The 6673-nt window shown below is 42.3% G+C and overlaps 1 long non-coding RNA gene across 1 annotated transcript; it reads right to left on the bottom strand.

The window, feature by feature from the left end:
* Nucleotides 1-3069: 3069 nt before the first annotated feature.
* On the bottom strand, nucleotides 3070-4391 carry LOC121930712. The gene is made up of 3 exons (XR_006104001.1): nucleotides 4334-4391; nucleotides 3853-4211; nucleotides 3070-3126 (listed from the first exon to the last, which is right to left on the bottom strand). It is a non-coding gene; the product is annotated as an uncharacterized LOC121930712 (long non-coding RNA).
* Nucleotides 4392-6673: the final 2282 nt, after the last annotated feature.

Here is a 6673-nt window from a genome sequence, read left to right on the forward strand (position 1 = left end):
CGCATGGCTTTTACACATTAAACTAGGACACTTGGGTCAGGGTTCGATTGCCTGATTGAGCATAAAAAGCCCCCAGGGTGACCTTGGGCAAGCCACATATTCTCAGCTCAGTGGGTGAACTGGCAAACTTCGTCTGAAGACATTGGCCATGAAAACCCTATGACCGTTTGCCGTAGGATCTCCATAAGTCAAACATGGCTTAGAGACACACATAACAACAACCAAGGGAAGGCCATGCCCACTTCCCTCCTTTTTTCATTGGTCAGATCTCTGATTTTGTCACAGCTCTGTTTTATTTAGGACTAAGTTCCCAATTTTCTTCTTTCATAGGCCAAGAAAAGTGAGGCTAAAGCTGAAGAAAAAGGAATCATTGTAGGCCTGTCCACATTACCGGGAGCAGCCTATCCTTATCTCAGATGAGGAGGAGGAGGGAAGGGAGAAGATTTGGAGTGGAGAAGGTAGACCCAGTATTGCATCTTTTAGCATTAAACTAGGACACTTGAGATCAGGGTTTCGATTGCCTAAACACCACTGAGCATAAACACCACTGAGTGACCTTGCGCTCAGGCTGGTCTATTTGCCGGTGCAATAATCTCCTCTGTGATTCTGAGAGATCCAAAACCAGTTCCTTTTGGTCAGATCTGATAGCGTGAGTTTTGAGGGGAAGGATCGTATGACCCTGTTCTAGCCAGTTGGACCGCCTGATGCAGGTCTACCCCCGTTGGATGGATCTACAGGTCTGACAACCAGTTTCTCCTGGTCAAGGGTTGCAGGACAAGACACAGGAGAAGTCACGTAACCCCGCTGAGGCCAATTGGAACCACTCACTGGACAATTTACACAGTTGAATGATTCAGACCATTGGGAGGGATCAAGTCATTTTGACAGCTGTCAATCATTTTGAAATGAGCTACACCCCTTTTTGGCCAACACTTCACTGGAAATAGATCAAGTCTATGAACACTTATTGCTACAAATTCCTTTCTTATGTGATCAGGCTCTTAGTGTCCTAGGTAGCAGCAGATGCCTTTGCATACTGATTTTCTAGACCATTGGTTCCATACCTTTGGTCCTCCAAAGTTGTTGGGACCTCAGCTGCCAGAAGTCCCCACCAGCTGGGCCAATAGTTAGGAATTTGAGAAAACAAAACATATGGATGACCAAAGGTTGGGAACCACTGATCTAGACTGGCACAGCCATGCCTCTGACATATACCTTGTGAAATCCATTCCCTTTCGCTGTAATGGAGGCCAGAGTGAGGCCCTGACGTTTTAAAAGCCACTTCTTTGACAGTTCCTGCACCATTTCACCCTTATTTCCAGGCTACTAAAGGGTCTCAAGGAGGCCGCAGGGTAAGCTGACTTTCATTTTCTGCTCAAGCAACTGCTCAAGCCAAAAGCAGGTTAAAACATATGCTATTTGCAGCGCGTCAGAAGTGGGAAGGGGGGTATTGGATTTGGTCTCAGTTGAGATCGATTATTTCCTCAATCACATTTGGGGGAGGGGGGGGATTTGTGGACCCATAGGTATCCTTCATAATGCAAGTCTGTCTTGTCTTGTGCATTTCCTCTAGTAATCCAGTATCCCCGAACTTGAAATACATTTCCCTTGCATGTAATTTAGAACATAAGGGGAGAAAAGGTTTTACATCTGGCAGTTTCTACGCCTTTAAAGCCAAACAGTTTGCAAAACACTTCAAATACAGACCACCTCCCTTGCCTTAGAGGTGAGTTGTAAAATGCATAAATAAATAAATATGTAAAAACTATGGATGCCATCTTCCATACATTGTAACAAGGGATCTTGTAGCGCCTTCTTTAGACTAGTGAAAAAAAGAAGCTGTTAGCATGACCTTTTGTAGAATTGACTCTGTTTCTTCAGATGCCAATGTTAACTAGTCTAGGAAAGTTTGCATGACCAGCTTCTTTCTCTTACCAGCTTCTTCTCTCAAAGGTGCTTCACAGATCCCTTTGCACACAGATTTTCCAGACTGACAAGGCAGTCCCTTTGAATTTTCTATACAGGAAGGCAGGTCTTCTGTGGGACTGTCCCAAGTATAAAAGCTTTCCCCACTTTTTGAAACAGGACACAACAAAAATATGTATTAGTGTCTGTTGTTAGAGTGCGAAACACAGGGGAATAATGAGGAGCAAGTCTCTTGTGTCACGCATCTTTAAAAAGTGTTTAATATCATCTATCATGTGATAAGTTCCAGTTTGTGGAAACATTCAACCACTCTGACATTTTAATCTAATCCTTTGACTGTCTGATCTTCCACACCCTGAAGCATTTCCGTGGTCAGTTATTTGGCCTGAGTGATTTTACATGGGCTTCTCCCTCTGACCACATGCTTAGCAACAACTCTGAAAGTCTTCAGGGATCATTATTTAAAGACATTTACAAAAAGGGGCCTCCGCAAATTGTTCTCTCACTCACTTGCTTTCTCCAAACTAGTTATTTTGTTTGTATCCTTCAAGATACAAAAGTGAGTGGAGTCATCACTGTTGAATGTAATGATGATGAAATGCAAAACGTCAGCTGTCAAAAGAGATAGAAGGCAATGACCAGTCGTAGAACGTACAGTTTATTTTCTGTGTAGTAACTGACTCTGGATCTGTTTATATTTACAGTTGGACCTCAGTATCTGCTTGAGGTTGATTCTAGGACCCCACTGTGGTAAACCAACATCCACTGGATGCTCAAGTCTATTACAAGGAGGGGGGGGTAAATGGGTGTCCCCACATGAAATGATAAAATAGCAGGTTAGGTGTTGTGATAGATCGATAGATAGATGTAGTAGAGATTGATAGATGATAGATAGAGTAGAGAGGGGCGAGAGAGGAATGGCAAAATCCATGGTTGCAAAACTGTGGATGTGGGGGCCAACTATTATTGACGTAATATCAATGTTTCTTCAAAGAATCAACGTGGGTATAACTTGATTTTATTCCTCTTCCTCCTCGCCCATTTGTTCTACCACGAATCTTGATGCAGTGCTGGCTCTACCTTCTCTTTTTTGTCCTCTGTTTTTGTTCTTTCCTTCTCTTCTTCCTTTTTCTTCTCGATTGCAGTCTGCTTCTCTTGATCTTTTTTGTTCTCTTTCTTCTGCTTCTTTTTCGCAGGGTTCTGATCCCATCCATCCAATTGGAAAATAGGAATCAGGAAAGAAGAAAAAGAGAATCCTTTTTATCCATCTTTCCACTCAAAGATGCCAAGGAACATCTTTTAAATCAAATCAAGCAATGAACCAGTAAAAGCAATACCCCTTGTCAAACAGCTGGCTGGCCCATGTAGGAGATTGGGTGGGAGGCCTATGCAACACTCCTTCTGGCTGGCTCAAATGGACTTGCTCACAAGGTCAACCTGCCCCTCACAACTTTCTCAGTATGAGGTTGCACCCTGAAGCCACCCAAGATGTCATCCACCAGCTGTTTTTCCAATGGCCCGCCTTCCTCCAGAATCCTAGCTACTGGGGCCTTTTACTGAACTGGGACAGGCGAGGCAGAGATGATGGAATCTATGGGGTTTGCTTTACTTTGACCTCTCCTTCTTCTGACAGTTTGTCTGAATGCTGAGGAGAGACTTCATTCCCATGCTCATCATTGCCTTTGATGGTTTTGTTCTCTTTCTTTGCATAGCGCTAACTCTTTCCCCCCTTAATCTAAGATAATAAAAAAGCCCACTTAGGGAGGGAAATGCCACCATCCCATTTAAGTGAGCCTACCCTATTTCTAGCTGAGGAATCCCACTCAGCCCCCTCTCCAGCTTCACAAGATTTCCTAAAGTGCCTCCCACAAGTTTGCAAAGCTACATTTGCCACTATGGCAAACAGAACATCAATTTGCTCCAAACCTCTGCCCCAGAGTCCTCCAAAGCTGAATCCACCAGCCGGTTGAGGGAGCACAGGTCCTTTGGTTACCCTCTGGGGGGATGTCTTTCAGCTGCTTCTCATATTCCTCCATGGCTGAGGCACAATTGTTGTGACAAAGCTCCTCCAGATGTTTCAGAACAGCCACTGACTTGTCCACCAGGTCAGCATCTTGAGCGAGCAACTCGGGACTGGTGTTGGGAACGGAAACAACAAGGGTGCTTTGCACCCTGGGATGAGGCACTGAGTTCTCTTACCATCCGCAGCCTGTCCTTCTAGGCTTATCTGGCTCTATAAAATTCCTAAGTAAACATCATTCATCGCAAGAGAGCCCAGAGTCCTGCTTTTGGAGAAAAGGTGGAATAGAAATAAAGGTGACAATCACTACAGTCGGTTCAATAGCATCAGGAACAGTTCCTATGAAACCACATTCCCAGCATCTCCCAAAACCCCAAAGGCACTTACCACTCCATGGGAGCTGCCAACTTCATATAGGACTTAATAAACCTGTGGGATTGAAACAAAAAGATAGTAAGAGCTATCAGAGCTTTCCACCAAATCCATGCCTATTTGGTTTAATGGGTCCAAGGGACTTTTTAAATATTAAACGGTTACAATGCCATGTACATATACCATAGCAATTTCCCATGGAACCCTGAGGCTGGCAGTTTAAGACGGCATGTTTCGAATCCTGAGCCATAAAATTCTAAAGCCTCTCTCAACTCCCAGGATTCCATAGGTTAGCATCTCAAATCATGCTATTTTCCCATTTCTACCCTTAAATACTTTCCAGCTGTAGTTGGTGTTGCTGTTGTTGTGTGCCTTCAAGATGTGTCCAACTTATGATGACCCTAAGGAGAAGCTATCATGAGGTTTACTTGGCAAGCTTCTTCAGAGGGGCTTTGCCATTGCCATCATGTAGGGCTGAGACAGTATGACTTGCCCAAGGTCACCCAGTGGGCTTCATGGCTTAATTGGGAATTGAACCCTGTTCTCCAGAATCATAGTCCAACACTCAAACACTACACAACATTTTCTGTATGGCAAGAACAGAATGAATCTATAGCTAGTCAGGCTAGATGGACCCATCAGTTGACTCATGATCCATCTTCTTCTCTTCTAAGACAGGATGGGCAAACTGTGGCCCTGAAGAAGTTGTTGGACTGCAACTCCCAGCTGATATTACAATGCCTGTGTTACATCTCCCAGGAATACACTGTAGCTTACTCTGATCTCCATGTTATTGGAGCATTGAGTTTTAGTCTATTGTGCTGGAGTCTAGTTCCAGGATAGATTCAGCATCATGGACAGTTCAAACTAAAAGACCAAGCAAATTCACCAGTTCATTAACATGGGAGGCATCACCAACTGTGACTATGGGCAAGCCCTTGTCCTCCAATCCCCTCTTTACCTCCAAGTTAACATTTGTAGATTATCCTTTGGAGATCATTCAGAACTAATGTCCAACTGACGGAACAGCACCAACCTTTTCTTTTACTAGCATGTTTAGTGTTTAAAAATGCTTATGTCCATTCTATATTTTGTTTTCCAAACCACCTTGAGACCCACTCAGGAGAATAAAGCTGAGATGAAATGTTAGAAATAACACGACCATACAGTTCAATGAATGATGTAACTAACAAATGAATGAATAAGAAGGATGCTATCAGGTGAGCTCAAGCATTTCACCTAATTTAAAATGATGCCTTCACAAAGTTCCATTTATAGAAAGACAGGATTGAAAACACTTACAATGAATAGGAAATAGGCAGAGAAGCCAACAGAACTGGATAAATGATGTAAAAGTCTGAAACCCAATTGATGGTGTGGCTGCAGTCTGTTGAGGTCTCTCCACCTCTTAAGCTCCTCTCAGCCTCAACTGACTCAACTGACTCAACTCCCACTTTGGCCAGAATTCCATTCTGCTTCCTGCCATCTGACCACTTCCCCAACAGGTCCAAAGAGATGGGTTACATTTCTTTTAATGGGATAGTTTCAATTGCGATTTTAAATTTCATTGTTTTTATCTGATTATTTTGTTAAGTCATCTTGAGTTTCACTTGAAATACAAAAGAAATGAAAAATTGAAAAAGCTCCCACTTCATTACAAAGGCAGCATATAAATGAAATCATGACTATGATTGTGACAAGCTGAGTCTCCTTTGTCCAAAATGATTGGGACTAGAAGTGTATTGGATTTTGGAATTGTTCAGATTTTGTAATGTTTGCTTAGACATAATGAGAAACATTGGAAATGGGGCACAACTCTAGACATGATATTCATCTATGTTTCATATACACCTCCTACACATAACCAGAAGATAATTTTATACACAGTACCTTTATTTATTCATATATTTATTTATTGCTTTATTTGCTTTATTTATATGGTGCCTTTCTCCCAGACCAGGAACCAAGCTGGCTGATCATTTTGTGCATGAAATAAAGTTTGTTTTCATTGAAGTATCAGAAAGCAAAGATGTCATTTTCTCAGCCACCCATGTGGACAAACTAAACAAAAACCCAGTTACATTTGCCCCATGCCCACTCTTTGAGAGAAATTTGTGAAATATATTTATTTAGTCAATAAAATACAATTGGCCTTCGATATCCACAGATTCTGCATCCATGGATTTGGCCACTGAAAGCATTCTCTCTGTCTCTCTCTCTCTCTCTCATATATATATATATATATATATATGCACCAACCTTGATTTTATCATTTTATGTAGGAACACTATATTGTAACCCCATTATTTCTAATAGGACTTGAGCATCCATGGATGTTGGTTATCACATGGGGTC

Source organism: Sceloporus undulatus, chromosome 5, assembly GCF_019175285.1.
Source record: "Sceloporus undulatus isolate JIND9_A2432 ecotype Alabama chromosome 5, SceUnd_v1.1, whole genome shotgun sequence".
Classification (NCBI taxonomy): Eukaryota; Metazoa; Chordata; class Lepidosauria; order Squamata; family Phrynosomatidae; genus Sceloporus; species Sceloporus undulatus.